The following is a 21,159-nucleotide window of genomic DNA, read 5'->3' on the forward strand; positions in this document are numbered from 1 at the left end:
ACCGACACTAACGATGTGTGATCACGTTCGTTTGCTTTCGCTTGTCACTCACTAAAATCAACAGTGAATACAAAAGGAAAAGTCCATGCTATTTTTTGGGCACATAATAAAAAAAATATGCTGCAATGTTAAAGTGACTTTTAATACGTTTTAGTTAGTATTATTAAGTTCCTTTGAACATACATATTTTTTAAAACTTAATAAAGTGAAAATATTTTTACTTTTCCATTGTTTTATGGAAAATCAGGCCAAAAGATGCGCATAGTATAATTTGAGTTCGTATTTACAAACCGACTGACGATGTGTGAGCACGCTGTTTTGCTTTTGCTTGCCACATTCGATGCATAACTCTTGAGCAAGCAAGACGGCTAAACAAAACCAGAATGAATGAAATTTGAGGGAAGAATTGGAGTAGTTTCTTGAGTAAAGCAATGAAAATGTATTGGCAGATGAAGTTAAAAACATAGATTTTATCTCAGAATTATCGTTTTTATGTTATTTAACGCAATTTATGAATGAGCCATACCTTGCGATGCAAGGAAAAAATAACAATATTTTTGACCTCTTCTTATACATAAGGCAATGTGAAAGAAAGTTATCAATATTAGTTCCACAACTTAAAAATGGAGATTGTTCTTCCTTGTTTAAAACAACCGTATTTTTCGACCAAATACAAAACCTACCATTTCAAACCAAAAAAATAAAAGAGTTTGCTATAGTAACAGAGTCCCTCTTAAAAAATTTGCAGATCAGATTCCAAGATTTTAAAATTATTCAACCCATAATTGATATTCATAACAATCCAATAACCAGCGATATTTCCCAATTGAGCCCCTGCCTTTGTGCCGAATTGCAAAGAATGCGTTTAGATTTCAATTTACCGTTAGGAACTGGAAAAGTTTTTTGGAAAAACCTTAGTGCAGAAAAATATCCAAACATTAGAATTGAAATCTTAAAACTATATAGCATATTTGGATCTACATATAATTGTGAGGCTGCATTCTCTAAAATGAAATTAATTCAAACCCAGTGGCGTAATTCTATAAGTGATAGTCATCTGCTAGACCTGATGCGAATAAAATTACGTGACAAGGAAATAAATATTGACAATTTAATATAAGTAACTTTTTATACGTTCTACTCAGTTTTATTATTTTTCATAAATTTTTTTTTTATTGAATAACTTTATGTTTTCTATCTTTACATTTACTTTGTTTTATAGTCAAAAAAAAAAGTCTATTTTTTTAAGTAAATTTTGCATTGAAGAAACACCATAGCTTCTTTTATAAAAAAGTTGTATCTGGCTAGCTCGACCTCCACGTTCTTAGTTATACGAATATAAGTAAATATAGTCAAGATTAGTTTGAAATCAAATAACCAAAGTCCTTTTTAATTTCAAACTTCATAGTCCACATTTTCTTTTAGCGCACTGTGGGGAGTTGTCACTCAATTTTTACACACACTTATGCAATTGTTTTAGTATTTGTGTGGCCGGCTCTGATTTACAATGATGAAGACAGGCAAATGGAGTGGAATGAAGAAAAATAGGGGAACAGAGTTCACAGAGGATCAATATTCATTTAAAAAGTACTTAAAAAATAACTAAAAGCTTTATTATAAACTAAATTTTATGGTTTATATTAATAAATGAGGTACAATAAATGTCATAGATTCAAAAATTGGTAAAGTTTATGCCTTTTTAATATATAGCTTGAATTATCTTGTCACGTACACGTATATTTGTGGATCCGCCCCTTTGCGCGATCAAGGTGGAATTGCCCCAGCTAGCTCAGTACATGGAGTCCCGGTTCTGAACCCTTTTTCCACCTTGATGCAGGGCGGATGTCACAATCATATTAATCATTTCCTCTCTCACCTCAACCCACAAGAAGCCCACCCTTCCTTGGACCGCTCGATTCGCTATGCAGGTCGCCTTATCTTACCTTTGCTCCAGTCCGTTCCAAACCACCTACCCTTCGTTCATCTTCTCCCTCCCCACTCTGTTAATTTAGTACACCATGTTTAATTTTTTTTCTAATTTCAATGTAACATATTTAATTCAGTAAAATATAGGTAAATATAAACATACATACACATAACGCCTAGACAAACTTGTAAAAAAAATACCTTAGACTTTACTCTCGATTTATGATTTACATGTAAGGTTGAACAAGACAAAAAAAATAAAATATTAGCTTGACTCAAATACATGTAATTGCGTCAACCAAAATTGTCTCTTGTATTATTATAGTATTGAACTTTTTGTAAATTCGAACTTTATGTTGGACTCCGCCATATGTAATTATTTCATATAAAAATTTTCTCTTACATATATCAGTAAAGCATGGAATTTCTAGGAAATTTTAAATTTGCCAAATTCGGCTTACACAAAACCATTTTACATGTGTCGATTATTATTAATTTCGCAAAGCATTTCGGGACTTCCCGCCAACGCAAAAAAAAACCAAACAGAGCCGCTCAATATGAGCACAAACTTTTATATTCCTTACCAGGGTCCTATCCTACCTAAAAGAGCTCTCTTTGGTGGTTAAGGGACTCCTAGGGGCTGGGCTTTCTAGCCGCTGTGTAAAAAAAAACGGTTGTATATCTGGAAATTTTAGTAAAATGTGGGCGTCCGCAACGAATTAATATTTAAACATTTACGCTATATAAATAAATAAAAATAAAATGAAATGAAAGTCTTACAACTAGACGTAATATACATAAAACATTTAATGGTCCATATATTATTGAGGTTCCAAATATCGTTTGTTCGCTTGGTTTCCGGCACGCAATAGTTTAATGGCAATGTTTCTTGAACGAATTATGGGTGAAAATTATATTTTGGTTTGGTGAATACTGGTGTCTTGGCTTGAGGAATTTCCCTGTGCTCGGCAGAGCTTTTGTTATGGGAGAAGGTATCCCAGCTAGGGGAACAAAAAAGGTACAATTTACCATAAGGTACAATGGTGTGCCTGAGCGCCATTTTGGCAATCACGCCGTATGGAGTTCGAAATTACGTTGCTACAAAAGCAAATATATGTATGAATCCGACATGGAAATTTAGACAGAGAAATTCAAAAAAAAAAATAAGGAAAACATTCTTTTATAAAAAAAAACAGGAAGTGAATCGAAATTTACTTTTCATAGAAATCTGCACCTGTACACGCAATGCGCTGGGTCAGAATTCTTAGCAAAATTTATTGAAAGAAACTGGAAAATTGGGTTGGCGTGAATCACCAAAAAGGCGCGAAGCCAAAAGAAGACAATTGAAAAGGCCTAAGAAAACAGGGTTTGGGTTTAGATTGACTTACCATCTTAAAGCTGATGATTTACCACCATTAAAAAAAACGGGAACTTATGGTCTTCCTTCAGTTTACTGGCTGCACGGGTATCAAAACTTAAATTATACGAGCGCTTGATTTCGGTTTATGGGCATTCCGCCCCACAGCACGAACAAAAGTTTTATAACTCCGACTTTGGTCTTTACTAGACCTCACGCGCACAGGGAAACAATTTGTGACTTTCAATACACCGGTTATTACAAAAAAAAAATTTTCACCGCGCACTATAGATGTGTACATGCCCACAGTTAAAATGATTATTTTCATCTGCCACAGTTATGCCTTATATATATATACCAGCGGAATCCAACAGCAACACCGGTTCTACATACCGTTTCCTATTGTTCTCATTTTCAATCTTAATCGCACTTTCTTTACCCTATATCCATCCTTTTCCTGGACTGATCCTATTTTCCTTCATCATCCCATTCGCTGCGGTCCGGCAACCCTCACCGAAAAGCTTTTAAAAATTTCCCAATATTGGGAATTTTGCTGTTTTGACATTTTGGGTTTGTTTACATTTTATCGACTGCAAATTAAAGTCCGCGACAAAAAAAATAAATTTCGCGTTTAAATTAAATAATTTCAGTGTGCGAGTGTTATTTTTATGAAAGAAGAGCAACGCGGCTCTTCAGTGCCATACAAATAGTTTAGGTTGCGGTGCCTGAAGTGGCTGAGACACTTCATACTTATGGTCCCCAGGCGCCCGGGCCTGGAATATAAAAAAAAATTACAAGTTTGGAGCAGTGTTGGACTGCTAATAGTGTCCAACGATGACCGAAAGCCTTAGGAATGGTGATAAGAGGTAAGAACTATGAAAATTTTAAGTAAGAATATTTATAGTGAAAGTGGAAAGTTTTCATGTGGTTGTTGCACTTTTGAGGGTTTGTTTACTCAACAGAAAAAAATTGTGCAATTATATAAGTGATTTCGCTTTTTATGCCCAAACTAATTTAATTCTTTTCCTTGTTCTTTTTGCTTTTTCAGTGCGGAAACTAGGAGGCGTAGGAGGCGAGGTGTTGGAACCCTGAAATGTTGAGATTACGGGAAGTATGCATACATAAATTATACCCTGCCTATAAGAACTTTTACTTTAGGGTAGTTTTCTTGTCCTTTTCAGGTGAACTTCGGAGACACCCTTGAGAGCGGCCTCCGGCTTTAGGCCCTTTTATACCCTCTAACATCCCCCGAGCGGGACAAGGGACGCCCAAAGCGGGGAACACCCACCCCTGACAACGTCTCCTGCCTCGAGAGCTAAGGCGGGCATATGCTAATGCGATTTATTCGCCTTGCTATTACGGGAAGAAAAAATTTCAATATGTTTATACGAACTATTCTCTTTTGTATTCACTCTAGGTAAACTTCGGACCGAGCGCTCTTTGGCAATTCCCTGCCCCGCCGACTTGACCCTCATCGACGGGGTGGTTTTCACGCAAGTAATGGAATATCTTTGTGTAAAGTTAATTACATTTTGTGTTATTTTCAGGTCACCAAGCGGCAATATAGTATTAAGTTATTGAGTATAAAATTATGTAGTTTTAAGTTATTTAACACTAAGTTATTAGAATTAAGCTAATTAGTATTAAGTTATTTTCGGGTTCTTTGGTATTTGGTTATTGTTTAAGGTCCTTCGCGTGCCATGCCCCTAGACTCTTTCCTGCCAAGGTTTCGAGTAGGTACATGTTATTACCCAAAGCCTTAGTAACTCGACATTTCGTAAATTTCCGGCAGAATTTCGCGTTTATATTCTGTTTGAAATCGCTTAGGATAAAATGCGTTTGTAGACTTCTTGCCCCGGGGTAAATCGTGTTTCGCGAATTCTTGTATTGTATCGTGCCGCGTTTGTTTCATACGACTCGTGTAGTTTTTCCTTTATTTTCTCGCGCATTAGACTCATTTTATCGCTAGGATCTAAAATGAACACTTCGTTGTCCGATAGGCAATCCAATTTCTTCGCCAACGCGTAGTCTGCACCATTGGTAAACGTGTTCTGTCCGAACAGAGCAAAATATGGTGAAACTCCCGTGGCCGAATGTAAAGCGCTACGCAGGGAGCACTCTATTTCAGTGAGGTACAAATCCCAGTCCCTATGATCATTTTCGAGATATGATCTAATGGCGGCTAGTACCGATTGATTCGCACGTTCCGCAGCATTCGACTGCGGCGCATATTAGGCCGTCTTTAGATGTATGACGCCGTATGATTCTAACAATTCCGAAAATTGTTTCGATACGAATTATTTTCCGTTATCTGAATGTATGATTTCTGGAACGCCAAATTTATGAAAAATCTCTTCGGTTATAAACTTAACCACATTACCTGCGGTTGCTTCACGCATCGCTTTCAAAAAAATAAATTTCGAAAAATGATCACCTACGATAAAAATAAAACTATTTCCGCGCTTTGATCTAGGATACTTCCCCAAAAAATCTATATACATCTTCTGAAAAGGGCGGACAGTAACCACATCTTTCCCAATCCCCGGTTTTAAAATCGCGTTAGATGGTTTCGATTCCTTGCATGTTTGACATTCCCTCACGAAGTTCCGAACCTGCACTACCATATTGGGCCAGTGATACAGCCTCCGTATGCGATGTAGTGTTTTTGCCATACACCCATGTGCATCTATATCTGGACACTGGGCGTTCTCTTTGATAGTTGACCTCAGTGCTTCAGGGACCCAAAGCTTCCATTCATTATCCTCAAGTTCAATGTCCTTTGGTAAAAATTTCTTAAAAACCATCCCATCCTCTACCTTCAAATCGGGCAGCCGCTCCTTATTGCTTTCGATTATTTTAATTAGTTCTAAATACCCTTCTGATTCAAACTCAGTGGTATCTATATTGGCTATTGGTGAGTTAGTTATTTCCTCTATACAGCGTGATAGAGTATCGGCGACAATATTCTCCGAACCTTTACGGTGTTCGATCTCAAAATCAGATGCTTGCAATTTTAGGGACCACCTAGCTAATCTGCCATTTTGGTCTTTTAAAGACATCAACCATTTTAAACTGGCGTGATCTGTCACCACTGTAAATGGCATCAGATCGATATAAGGCCGAAATTTCTTGACTGCCATTACTGCTGCAAGACATTCCTTTTCTGTGGTGCTGTACTTTCGTTGAAATTCATTTAATTTTTGAGAAAAATACGCGATTGGTTTTTCACCACCATCAGATTCTTTCTGATATAAAACAGCACCTAGACCATAATCAGATGCATCACACTGTACCCAAAATCGTTTGGAAAATCTGGATGTTTCAGAACCGGAGCGCTTGTGAGGGCTCTCTTTAAACCACTGAATGCTTCTATTGCTTCGTCTGACATCTCAAATTTTCTTCCCTTTTTCAAAGAGTCGGTTAGCGGCGCTGCCATGGTGGCGAAATCTTTTATAAACCACCTATACCATCCGGCAGTGCCTAGAAAACTACGAGCTTGTTTGACTGTTTTCGGAACACGGACATTTTGTATGGCCTTTATCTTTTCCGGGTCTGTTTTCAACATCCCTCCTCCTACTATGAAGCCAAGATAGGGTAACTCCCTAAAACAAAACTTAAGACTTGCTCAATCCAATTGTTAAATTTGCGTCTTTTAGGCAAGTGGCGACTTCTTTTAAGATTCGCAAATGCGAGTCGAAATCTGGCGCGATGATTAGTAAATCATCCAAATAAATGAAAACATTAGATGTTAGCTTTTGTGGTATAACACGGTCCATGAGTCGGCATAACCTTTGGGCGGCGTTACATAACCCGAATGGCATGGTGACAAATTGGTAGAGAGGACGACCGGGCACTGTAAAGGCGGTATATGGCTTGCTACTGTCGTCTAACTCAATTTGCCAGAATGCAAATTTTAAGTCGACACTGCTTATAAAGTGGGTGTCGTCGATACGACTAATGATGCCCTCGATATTTTGTAAGGGGTACGCATCGTTCACGGTTACGGCGTTTAGTTTACGTGCATCCAAGCAAAATCGATTCTTGCCCGGTTTGCGCACAACTGTCGTTCTGTTACTCCAAGCGCTGTCACTTTCTTCTATCACCCCCAACTCTCACATTTTGTCCACCTCCTCATTGGCCGTGACAGAGGGTAATGCCGCTCTTTTACGGATACCGCTTCATCAACCATCTTAATTGTATGTTTCTCTAAATTGGTACGTCCTAACCCGTGTTTCTCAAAAGTTCTGAAACCGCTAACAACTTCTTCTAAACGCTGTTTCTGTTCCGTTGTTACGCTATGTAAAATGCGCCGTTCATTCTTGTCTTCCTCTGAAATGGTTTCTTATTTATTTAAATCAATTTCATCTACAGCCACCACTTCCGGCGCTAACTGAAAAGTACGCCAAAAATCTATTCCCAGGTAGATATTTTGCTCTAGGTACGGGCATAAAAAGAATGTAACTTTTTGTTCTAATTGGTTAAATTATGCAAAAGTATTAATTTTTGTTGTTATATCGGCCTACTGATTTTAAGATCGCGGGTTCGAATCGAGCTCAAGGCCTAACAATAATTTTTTATCATTATTATTGTTATGATAAATTTTTTCTTAATTGAAAAAAATTTTAAATTAGAATAGAAGAAAGAAAAAATTTAGACAACTGCCAAAGCTCGTTGTATAGATCCATTTCGGGAACTGCTAAATTCCTTCATCGGCAACGTTTAGGCGCCGCTGCTATAACCATTCAGCCATCACAGCGGTTTTTTGTTTGTCTTCATTAATCCTACTTCTATTCTGGTTCGTGCCAATTGATATTCACAACACTGCGACATCTGTTGCAGAATGGCTGTGAAAATTGGACTTGTTTGTTGGCAATGCTGCCATAGTGTCATATTTTATTGACACTTTTTTCCCCGTGCTCTGGGATGTATTAACAATTTTTGTTGTTATATCGGCCTACTGATTTTAAGATAGCGGGTTCGAATCGAGCTCAAGGCCTAACAATAATTTTTTATCATTATTATTGTTATGATAAATTTTTTCTTAATTGAAAAAATTTTTAAATTAGAATAGAAGAAAGAAAAAATTTAGACAACTGCCAAAGCTCGTTGTATAGATCCATTTCGGGAACTGCTAAATTCTTTCATCGGCAACGTTTAGGCGCCGCTGCTATAACCATTCAGCCATCACAGCGGTTTTTTGTTTGTCTTCATTAATCCTACTTCTATTCTGGTTCGTGCCAATTGATATTCACAACACTGCGACATCTGTTGCAGAATGGCTGTGAAAATTGGACTTGTTTGTTGGCAATGCTGCCATAGTGTCATGTTTTATTGACACTTTTTTCCCCGTGCTCTGGGATGTATTAACAATTTTTGTTGTTATATCGGCCTACTGATTTTAAGATCGCGGGTTCGAATCGAGCTCAAGGCCTAACAATAATTTTTTATCATTATTATTATGATAAATTTTTTCTTAATTGAAAAAATTTTTAAATTAGAATAGAAGAAAGAAAAAATTTAGACAACTGCCAAGCTCGTTGTATTGATCCATTTCGGGAACTGCTAAATTCCTTCATCGGCAACGTTTAGGCGCCGCTGCTATAACCATTCAGCCATCACAGCGGTTTTTTGTTTGTCTTCATTAATCCTACTTCTATTCTGGTTCGTGCCAATTGATATTCACAACACTGCGACATCTGTTGCAGAATGGCTGTGAAAATTGGACTTGGTAGGCCGATATAACAACAAAAATTGTTAATACATCCCAGAGCACGGGGAAAAAAGTGTCAATAAAATATGACACTATGGCAGCATTGCCAACAAACAAGTCCAATTTTCACAGCCATTCTGCAACAGATGTTGTGTGGCCGGCTCTGGTTTCAATGATGAAGACAGGCAAGTGGAGTGGAATGAAGAAAAATAGGGGAACAGAGTTCACAGAGGATCAATATTCATTTAAAAAGTACTTAAAAAATAACTAAAAGCTTTAATATAAACTAAATTTTATGGTTTATATTAATAAATGAGGTACTATAAATGTCATAGATTCAAAAATTGGTAAAGTTTATGCCTTTTTAATATATAGCTTGAATTATCTTGTCACGTACACGTATATTTGTGGATCCGCCCCTTTGCGCGATCAAGGTGGAATTGCCCCAGCTAGCTCAGTACATGGAGTCGCGGTTCTGAACCCTTTTTCCACCTTGATGCAGGGCGGATGTCACAATCATATTAATCATTTCCTCTCTCACCTCACCCAAGAAGCCCACCCTTCCTTGGACCGCTCGATTCGCTATGCAGGTCGCCTTATCTTACCTTTGCTCCAGTCCGTTCCAAACCACCTACCCTTCGTTCATCTTCTCCCTCCCCACTCTGTTAATTTAGTACACCATGTTTAATTTTTTTTCTAATTTCAATGTAACATATTTAATTCAGTAAAATATAGGTAAATATAAACATACATACACATAACGCCTAGACAAACTTGTAAAAAAAATACCTTAGACTTTACTCTCGATTTATGATTTACATGTAAGGTTGAACAAGACAAAAAAAACAAAATATTAGCTTGACTCAAATACATGTAATTGCGTCAACCAAAATTTTCTCTTGTATTATTATAGTATTGAACTCTTTGTAAATTCGAACTTTATGTTGGACTCCGCCATATGTAATTATTTCATATAAAAATTTTCTCTTACATATATCAGTAAAGCATGGAATTTCTAGGAAATTTTAAATTTGTTAAATTCGGCTTACACAAAACCATTTTACATGTGTCGATTATTATTAATTTCGCAAAGCATTTCGGGACTTCCCGCCAACGCAAAAAAAACCAAACAGAGCCGCTCAATATGAGCACAAAATTTTATATTCCTTACCAGGGTCCTATCCTACCTAAAAGAGCTCTCTTTGGTGGTTAAGGGACTCCTAGGGGCTGGGCTTTCTAGCCGCTGTGTAAAAAAAAAACGGTTGTATATCTGGAAATTTTAGTAAAATGTGGGCGTCCGCCACGAATTAATATTTAAACATTTACGCTATATAAATAAATAAAAATAAAATGAAATGAAAGTCTTACAACTAGACGTAATATACATAAAACATTTAATGGTCCATATATTATTGAGGTTCCAAATATCGTTTGTTCGCTTGGTTTCCGGCACGCAATAGTTTTATGGCAATGTTTCTTGAACGAATTATGGGTGAAAATTATATTTTGGTTTGGTGAATACTGGTGTCTTGGCTTGAGGAATTTCCCTGTGCTCGGCAGAGCTTTTGTTATGGGAGAAGGTATCCCAGCTAGAGGAACAAAAAAGGTACAATTTACCATAAGGTACAATGGTGTGCCTGAGCGCCATTTTGGCAATCACGCCGTATGGAGTTCGAAATTACGTTGCTACAAAAGCAACTATATGTATGAATCCGACATGGAAATTTAGACAGAGAAATTCAAAAAAAAAAAAAAAAATAAGGAAAACATTCTTTTATAAAAAAAAAACAGGAAGTGAATCGAAATTTACTTTTCATAGAAATCTGCACCTGTACACGCAATGCGCTGGGTCAGAATTCTTAGCAAAATTTATTGAAAGAAATTGGAAAATTGGGTTGGCGTGAAGCCTTGGTTTGGGTTTAGATTGACTTACCACCTTAAAGCTGATGATTTACCACCATTAAAAAAACAGGAACTTATGGTCTTCCTTCAGTTTACTGGCTGCACGGGTATCAAAACTTAAATTATACGAGCGCTTGATTTCGGTTTATGGGCATTCCGCCCCACAGCACGAACAAAAGTTTTATAACTCCGACTTTGGTCTTTACTAGACCTCACGCGCACAGGGAAACAATTTGTGACTTTCAATACACCGGTTATTACAAAAAAAAAATTTTCACCGCGCACTATAGATGTGTACATGCCCACAGTTAAAATGATTCTTTTCATCTGCCACAGTTATGCCTTATATATATATACCAGCGGAATCCAACAGCAACACCGGTTCTACATACCGTTTCCTATTGTTCTCATTTCCAATCTTAATCGCACTTTCTTTACCCTATATCCATCCTTTTCCTGGACTGATCCTATTTTCCTTCATCATCCCATTCGCTGCGGTCCGGCAACCCTCACCGAAAAGCTTTTAAAAATTTCCCAATATTGGGAATTTTGCTGTTTTGACATTTTGGGTTTGTTTACATTTTATCGACTGCAAATTAAAGTCCGCGACAAAAAAAATAAATTTCGCGTTTAAATTAAATAATTTCAGTGTGCGAGTGTTATTTTTATGAAAGAAGAGCAACGCGGCTCTTCAGTGCCATACAAATAGTTTAGGTTGCGGTGCCTGAAGTGGCTGAGACACTTCATACTTATGGTCCCCAGGCGCCCGGGCCTGGAATATAAAAAAAAATTACAAGTTTGGAGCAGTGGTGGACTGCTAATAGTGTCCAACGATGACCGAAAGCCTCAGGAATGGTGATAAGAGGTAAGAACTATGAAAATTTTAAGTAAGAATATTTATAGTGAAAGTGGAAAGTTTTCATGTGGTTGTTGCACTTTTGAGGGTTTGTTTACTCAACAGAAAAAAATTGTGCAATTATATAAGGGATTCGCTTTTTATGCCCAAACTAATTTAATTCTTTTTCTTGTTCTTTTTGCTTTTTCAGTGCGGAAACTAGGAGGCGTAGGAGGCGAGGTGTTGGAACCCTGAAATGTTGAGTTTACGGGAAGTATGCATACATAAATTATACCCTGCCTATAAGAACTTTTACTTTAGGGTACTTTTCTTGTCTTTTTCAGGTGAACTTCGGAGACACCCTTGAGAGCGGCCTCCGGCTTTAGGCCCTTTTATACCCTCTAACATCCCCCGAGCGGGACAAGGGACGCCCAACGCGGGGAACACCCACCCCTGACAACGTCTCCTGCCTCGAGAGCTAAGGCGGGCATATGCTAATGCGATTTATTCGCCTTGCTATTACGGGAAGAAAAAATTTCAATATGTTTATACGAACTATTCTCTTTTGTATTCACTCTAGGTAAACTTCGGACCGAGCGCTCTTTGGCAGTTCCCTGCCCCGCCGACTTGACCCTCATCGACGGGGTGGTTTTCACGCAAGTAATGGAATATCTTTGTGTAAAGTTAATTACATTTTGTGTTATTTTCAGTTCACCAAGCGGCAATATAGTATTAAGTTATTGAGTATAAAACTATGTAGTTTTAAGTTATTTAACACTAAGTTATTAGTATTAAGCTAATTAGTATTAAGTTATTTTCGGGTTCTTTGGTATTAGGTTATTGTTTAAGGTCCTTCGCGTGCCATGCCCCTAGACTCTTTCCTGCCAAGGTTTCGAGTAGGTACATGTTATTACCCAAAGCCTTAGTAACTCGACATTTCGTAAATTTCCGGCAGAATTTCGCGTTTATATTCTGTTTGAAATCGCTTAGGATAAAATGCGTTTGTAGACTTCTTGCCCGGGGGTAAATCGTGTTTCGCGAATTCTTGTATTGTATCGTGCCGCGTTTGTTTCATACGACTCGTGTAGTTTTTCCTTTATTTTCTCGCGCATTAGACTCATTTTATCGCTAGGATCTAAAATGAACACTTCGTTGTCCGATAGGCAATCCAATTTCTTCGCCAACGCGTAGTCTGCACCATTGGTAAACGTGTTCTGTCCGAACAGAGCAAAATATGGTGAAACTCCCGTGGCCGAATGTAAAGCGCTACGCAGGGAGCACTCTATTTCAGTGAGGTACAAATCCCAGTCCCTATGATCATTTTCGAGATATGATCTAATGGCGGCTAGTACCGATTGATTCGCACGTTCCGCAGCATTCGACTGCGGCGCATATTAGGCCGTCTTTAGATGTATGACGCCGTATGATTCTAACAATTCCGAAAATTGTTTCGATACGAATTATTTTCCGTTATCTGAATGTATGATTTCTGGAACGCCAAATTTATGAAAAATCTCTTCGGTTATAAACTTAACCACATTACCTGCGGTTGCTTCACGCATCGCTTTCAAAAAAATAAATTTCCAAAAATGATCACCTACGATAAAAATAAAACTATTTCCGCGCTTTGATCTAGGATACTTCCCCAAAAAATCTATATACATCTTCTGAAAAGGGCGGACAGTAACCACTTCTTTCCCAATCCCCGGTTTTAAAATCGCGTTAGATGGTTTCGATTCCTTGCATGTTTGACATTCCCTCACGAAGTTCTGAACCTGCACTACCATATTGGGCCAGTGATACAGCCTCCGTATGCGATGTAGTGTTTTTGCCATACACCCATGTGCAGCTATATCTGGACACTGGGCGTTCTCTTTGATAGTTGACGTCAGTGCTTCAGGGACCCAAAGCTTCCATTCATTATCCTCAAGTTCAATGTCCTTTGGTAAAAATTTCTTAAAAACCATCCCATCCTCTACCTTCAAATCGGGAAGCCGCTCCTTATTGCTTTCGATTATTTTAATTAGTTCTAAATACCCTTCTGATTCAAACTCAGTGGTATCTATATTGGCTATTGGTGAGTTAGTTATTTCCTCTATACAGCGTGATAGAGTATCGGCGACAATATTCTCCGAACCTTTACGGTGTTCGATCTCAAAATCAAATGCTTGCAATTTTAGGGACCACCTAGCTAATCTGCCATTTTGGTCTTTTAAAGACATCAACCATTTTAAACTGGCGTGATCTGTCACCACTGTAAATGGCATCAGATCGATATAAGGCCGAAATTTCTTGACTGCCATTACTGCTGCAAGACATTCCTTTTCTGTGGTGCTGTACTTTCGTTGAAATTCATTGAATTTTTGAGAAAAATACGCGATTGGTTTTTCACCACCATCAGATTCTTTCTGATATAAAACAGCACCTAGACCATAATCAGATGCATCACACTGTACCCAAAATCGTTTGGAAAATCTGGATGTTTCAGAACCGGAGCGCTTGTGAGGGCTCTATTTAAACCATTGAATGCTTCTATTGCTTCGTCTGACATCTCAAATTTTCTTCCTTTTTTCAAAGAGTCGGTTAGCGGCGCTGCCATGGTGGCGAAATCTTTTACAAACCACCTATACCATCCGGCAGTGCCTAGAAAACTACGAGCTTGTTTGACTGTTTTCGGAACACGGATATTTTGTATGGCCTTTATCTTTTCCGGGTCTGTTTTCAACATCCCTCCTCCTACTATGAAGCCAAGATAAGGTAACTCCCTAAAACAAAACTTAAGACTTGCTCAATCCAATTGTTAAATTTGCGTCTTTTAGGCAAGTGGCGACTTCTTTTAAGATTCGCAAATGCGAGTCGAAATCTGGCGCGATGATTAGTAAATCATCCAAATAAATGAAAACATTAGATGTTAGCTTTTGTGGTATAACACGGTCCATGAGTCGGCATAACCTTTGGGCGGCGTTACATAACCCGAATGGCATGGTGACAAATTGGTAGAGAGGACGACCGGGCACTGTAAAGGCGGTATATGGCTTGCTACTGTCGTCTAACTCAATTTGCCAGAATGCAAATTTTAAGTCGACACTGCTTATAAAGTGGGTGTCGTCGATACGACTAATGATGCCCTCGATATTTTGTAAGGGGTACGCATCGTTCACGGTTACGGCGTTTAGTTTACGTGCATCCAAGCAAAATCGATTCTTGCCCGGTTTGCGCACAACTGTCGTTCTGTTACTCCAAGCGCTGTCACTTTCTTCTATCACCCCCAACTCTAACATTTTGTCCACCTCCTCATTGGCCGTGACAGAGGATAATGCCGCTCTTTTACGGGTACCGCTTCATCAACCATCTTAATTGTATGTTTCTCTAAATTGGTACGTCCTAACCCGTGTTTCTCAAAAGTTCTGAAACCGCTAACAACTTCTTCTAAACGCTGTTTCTGTTCCGTTGTTAGGCTATGTAAAACGCGCCGTTCATTATTGTCTTCCTCTGAAATGGTTTCTTATTTATTTAAATCAATTTCATCTACAGCCACCACTTCCGGCGCTAACTGAAAAGTACGCCAAAAATCTATTCCCAGGTAGATATTTTGCTCTAGGTACGGGCATAAAAAGAATGTAACTTTTTGTTCTAATTGGTTAAATTATGCAAAAGTATTAATTTTTGTTGTTATATCGGCCTACTGATTTTAAGATAGCGGGTTCGAATCGAGCTCAAGGCCTAACAATAATTTTTTATCATTATTATTGTTATGATAAATTTTTTCTTAATTGAAAAAATTTTTAAATTAGAATAGAAGAAAGAAAAAATTTAGACAACTGCCAAAGCTCGTTGTATAGATCCATTTCGGGAACTGCTAAATTCCTTCATCGGCAACGTTTAGGCGCCGCTGCTATAACCATTCAGCCATCACAGCGGTTTTTTGTTTGTCTTCATTAATCCTACTTCTATTCTGGTTCGTGCCAATTGATATTCACAACACTGCGACATCTGTTGCAGAATGGCTGTGAAAATTGGACTTGGTAGGCCGATATAACAACAAAAATTGTTAATACATCCCAGAGCACGGGGAAAAAGTGTCAATAAAATATGACACTATGGCAGCATTGCCAACAAACAAGTCCAATTTTCACAGCCATTCTGCAACAGATGTCGCAGTGTTGTGAATATCAATTGGCACGAACCAGAATAGAAGTAGGATTAATGAAGACAAACAAAAAACCGCTGTGATGGCTGAATGGTTATAGCAGCGGCGCCTAAACGTTGCCGATGAAGGAATTTAGCAGTTCCCGAAATGGATCTATACAACGAGCTTTGGCAGTTGTCTAAATTTTTTCTTTCTTCTATTCTAATTTAAAAATTTTTTCAATTAAGAAAAAATTTATCATAACAATAATAATGATAAAAAATTATTGTTAGGCTTTGAGCTCGATTCGAACCCGCAAAAGTATTAATTTTTCCTAAAACGTTGTGCCTCCGGCCGCCAGCTGTTTTGACGGAGGACACATATCTTTCTATCGACACACCTATTTTGTCAACGAATTCCCTACACCCTCTTCCCAAAATACTGACTGATGCGCCAGTGTACAGCAAACCTCGTGTTTGAAAGCCCATGATTTCTATATCCGCGTAGACACGCGGGTCTGACTTACTTATTTTTTGACGGAGGCCAATACTTTTTGTCGTAGAAGTTTTCGTTGACGAAACCGTTGCCTTGCTTTTTGTATTCTCCGTGAAACTCCTCTGCGACCCATCACGATGCTTTCTGCGAAGATTCTTTCTCGCTTTTCGAGGTACTTTCTATATCGCTCCTCATATGATGGTGTGCTCTCCCTTGCGGCCTTTGGTGAACTTCTAGTTTTTGTGTTATTTTTAAAAATGCAAATTTCCTTGTTGTATGTATTTTCGTCGTCTGTTGATGTGTTGGTCGACGCATCTACTTTGACGAGGTTTGTGTGGCACGCGATTCCCCCGTCACAACCGCGCTCCGGGATCCGTTTCCCGCTTTGTTACATAAGGGGCATTTCGGGGTTATCACGTCAAGCTTCCCGCATTTGTAGCAAAAGATTCGCGTCGGCTCCGCAGTTCCAACATAATACGTTTCTTCGGCCTATTGCCTGTTTTGGCAAAGACTGCTGACATAACTCCTCCACGGCGACTTGACCCTCATCACCGGGAGTGAACGCCTCTTGGTGTTCGAACTCGCAGATCTCCTCGATTTGTGGACGTGGCATATAGTTATCGGCATGCGGCCGTTCGCGACGCGGGAAATATGTTGACATAGGGTATACCAACTTGGCAAGAGATTCGCGCAAGTTACCTTTTACTAAGCGCACAATTTCATATTCCGGAATTGGATTCCTCAGTCGCGAACGAAGCGTGCCAACAACATGGAAGTAGGCATCTATGCTTTCACCCGCCCTTTGCTTTCTCCGTAAACTCCCTTAAAATTTCGAAGTCTCTCTGTTGATAAGCGAACTGACGTCGAAGAGCCATCTGCAAACTTGGCCAGTCGACTCTACCATGAGACCGGATATATAGCCAATACCACTCGCGGGCTTCGCCACTCAACAACTTGTGAAAATCGCGTATTATGTCTGCCCATGAGCACCCATAATGTTCCCTCAAATACTCCAAACGAAATAAGAAGTCCTCAACCGACATTGCATCCCGATGTCCTTGATAGCTTATCCCCCTCTTTTCGACTTTAAGATCTGATCTGCCATATTGCCTGTTTTCTGGCTCTGATTGTCCACAATGTCCTCCCGAGATAGCTGTGGGTATACCTACAACGGCACTTGGGGATTGACGGATTGGTGGCTGATAGTTACGTGGCGGAAATGCATACGCTGCTGTTTGGGGTATGGTAATATTATTTTCTCTACTCATGGCAACATAATTTGATTTTTCATTTATGGTCAAATTGTTCGTAGAGCGCCTGGATTCCAGAGATTCAAGACTGGAGTTGTGCCTCCTTCTTATTGCGGTTACCTGACCTATTGTTTTTATTGTTACCCCCCCCCCCCCGACAATTCTAACCCTGTGCGTGCACCTCCACCCGTCGCGCCTAATTCCGGTAAGGTATCGCGGATTTCTTTCAAGATGGCATTTTTGGCTTCGGCCATCGTTTCGATTACCATCGGCACTATGTCGTTGCGCAGATCGTATTGTTTGTCTTTAGCTTGACGGTTGGGTTCACCATTATTGGATGAAATGGGTTTCGGAAAGGCCGAGGTAGATGGTGGGGCTGCCACAGGCTGTGTAGATTGGGATTCTTTCGGAGGCTTTGGAATGGCACCCGTGTTGCTGGCTGGCTCTGCTGGTGTAGTACTAGAATTTTCTTTTCTCCTTTTCCCGCCCGATGCGCCCGCAGCTGCTTGGTTACCCCCTCCTATCCGACCTGAAAGATTAATAAAAGCAGGGTCTTTTTCGCTTGGATGCTTCGAGTAGGAAACATTCATCGGGACCATGGTTTCGTGCCTGTTTCTAAAACGGGTATTATATGGGCTCGATCTACGGTTTGCACACTTTGTTCCTTTTAGGGACCCAATTTTGTTATATATATATTTTTGGTTTGTTTTCAAAATCTCGGAATGTAAAAAAAAAATTTTTTTTTGTATAATTTAATTAAATTCAGATTATAATTGTGGGGGGTTCAGATTACCTTTCAGGCATGCAAAAAAATGTGTACTGGTTAGGAATCCTTGGAGCAACGGTAAACGTTCCTGTGGGAGGTGAGAAATTATCTATGTAAAAATAAAATAAATATAAAAAAAAATCTGACTAATTATGTCTAACAACTTATGCTACACACACATTGCATAGAGGCTTTCTTGTGGCCATAAGTGCTATATTTTCAATAAGAAGCATCTTATACGAATGTATTATAAGAACTTCAATTCATTGTAAATCAAAAAAAAAATTGTCTTTTGTGTTGAGAAAAAAAAATCGAAATAGGTTTTAAAAACAATATAAACATTTCTGTAAGATGCTTATAGCCTCGCATTACTTGTTTGGCTATGCCATCCTGAGATTATTGATAGAGACTGTCCTTATGATTCCAACCTCCACCATCGGTGCAATTGATTTTGGATCTAACACCATAGACAAGTCACCGAATAGGGGAGATGGTTACATAAGGACAGCTCCGTAACTGGTATAAAAAAAAATAAAAAAAAGGATTAAGTTAATTGAAAATTAAAATTATTCAAATGCTTATAGCTTCCCATAAATTGTTCAGCTATGTCATCTTATGGGCTATTGATGGGATCCGTTCTTATGATCCCAACCTCCACTATCGGTGCAATTGACTTTTTGGATCTAGCACCATAGACAAGGCACCGAATAGGAAAAATGGTCACATAAAGAGAGAACCGTTTGGTCTAACTATTGTACATTAGCTTGGAGTTGAAATATTATTTGTAAAAAAATTAGCTTTGAATACTATTTCGCTGACTAGATCTCGGTAATCAGATTTACATTTTAACTCATGCGTGGGCGCCAATTTCAACCCGCGCTAATGTTATCACTAAAAGAAAAACTTTTTGTTTGGGCGCCATATTAATAAAATATGGCGGCCCCTCTATATGTTTTTGATTGGGCGCTATTATTAATAATGATTGTCACGTACACGTATATTTGTGGATCCGCCCCTTTGCGCGATCAAGGTGGAATTGCCCCAGCTAGCTCAGTACATGGAGTCGCGGTTCTGAACCTTTTTTCCACCTTGATGCAGGGCGGATGTCACAATCATATTAATCATTTCCTCTCTCACCTCACCCCACAAGAAGCCCACCCTTCCTTGGACCGCTCGATTCGCTATGCAGGTCCCCTTATCTTACCTTTGCTCCAGTCCGTTCCAAACCACCTACCCTTCGTTCATCTTCTCCCTCCCCACTCTGTTAATTTAGTACGCCATGTTTAAATTTTGTTCTAATTTCAATGTAACATATTTAATTCAGTAAAATATAGGTAAATATAAACATACATACACATAACGCCTAGACAAACTTGTGAAAAAAATACCTTATACTTTACTCTCGATTTATGATTTACATGTAAGGTTGAACAAGACAAAAAAAAATAAAATATTAGCTTGACTCAAATATATGTAATTGCATCAACCAAATTTTCTCTTGTATTATTATAGTATTTAACCTTTTGTAAATTCGAACTTTATGTTAGACTCCGCCATATGTAATTATTTCATATAAAAATTTTCTCTTACATATATCAGTAAAGCATGGAATTTCTAGGAAATTTTAAATTTGCCAAATTCGGCTTACACAAAACCATTTTACATGTGTCGATTATTATTAAGTTCGCAAAGTATTTCGGGACTTCCCGCCAACGCAAGAAAAAACAAACATTAGAACCGCTCAATATGAGCACAAAATTTTATATTCCCTACCAGGGTCCTATCCTACCTAAAAGAGCTCTCTTTGGTGGTTAAGGGACTCCTAGGGGCTGGGCTCTCTAGCCGCTGTGTAAAAAAAACGGTTGTATATCTGGAAATTTTAGTAAAACGTTTGGGTTGAACGCGTAGGTGCCCGCCACGAATTAATATTTAAACATTTACGCTATATAAATAAATAAAAATAAAATGAAATGAAAGTCTTACAACTAGACGTAATATACATACAACATTTAATGGTCCATATATTATTGAGGTTCCAAATATCGTTTGTTCGCTTGGTTTCCGGCACGCAATAGTTTTATGGCAATGTTTCTTGAACGAATTATGGGTGAAAATTATATTTTGGTTTGGTGAATACTGGTGTCTTGGCTTGAGGAATTTCCCTGTGCTCGGCAGAGCTTTTGTTATGGAAGAAGGTATCCCAGCTAGGGGAACAAAAAAGGTACAATTTACCATAAGGTACAATGGTGTGCCTGAGCGCCATTTTGGCAATCACGCCGTATGGAGTTCGAAATTACGTTGCTACAAAAGCAAATATATGTATGAATCCGACATGGGAATTTAGACAGCGAAATTCAAAAAAAAAAAAATAAGGAAAACATTATTTTATAAAAAAAAAACAGGAAGTGAATCGAAATTTACTTTTCATGGAAATCTGCACCTGTACACACAATGCGTTGGGTCAGAATTCTTAGCAAAATTTATTGAAAGAAATTGGAAAATTGGGTTGGCGTAATCACCAAAAAGGTGCGTAGCCAAAAGAAGACAATTGAAAAGGCCTAAGAAAACAGGGTTTGGGTTTAGATTGACTTACCATCTTAAAGCTGATGATTTACCACCATTAAAAAAAACGGGAACTTATGGTCTTCCTTCAGTTTACTGGCTGCACGGGTATCAAAACTTAAATTATACGAGCGCTTGATTTCGGTTTATGGGCATTCCGCCCCACAGCACGAACAAAAGTTTTATAACTCCGACTTTGGTCTTTACTAGACCTCACGCGCACAGGG

The 21,159-nt window shown here is 38.6% G+C and overlaps 1 protein-coding gene across 3 annotated transcripts in view; it reads right to left on the reverse strand.

Moving 5' to 3' along the window:
• The window catches only part of LOC137244372 (uncharacterized), a 445,511-nt gene that overhangs the window by 344,190 nt on the left and 80,162 nt on the right, over positions 1–21,159 (reverse strand). Inside the window, exon 1 of one of the 3 annotated variants that reach the window (XM_067773301.1) lies at positions 3,315–3,592. The exons of the other annotated variants lie outside the window; for them this stretch is intronic. The gene's annotated coding sequence lies outside the window, so the exon portion shown is untranslated. Of the gene's footprint in view, positions 1–3,314; positions 3,593–21,159 lie in introns of those variants that run through there. 3 annotated transcript variants of the gene reach the window in all.

The sequence above is a fragment of the Eurosta solidaginis genome, chromosome 3, assembly GCF_040869045.1.
Source record: "Eurosta solidaginis isolate ZX-2024a chromosome 3, ASM4086904v1, whole genome shotgun sequence".
In the NCBI taxonomy this organism is placed as follows: domain Eukaryota; kingdom Metazoa; phylum Arthropoda; class Insecta; order Diptera; family Tephritidae; genus Eurosta; species Eurosta solidaginis.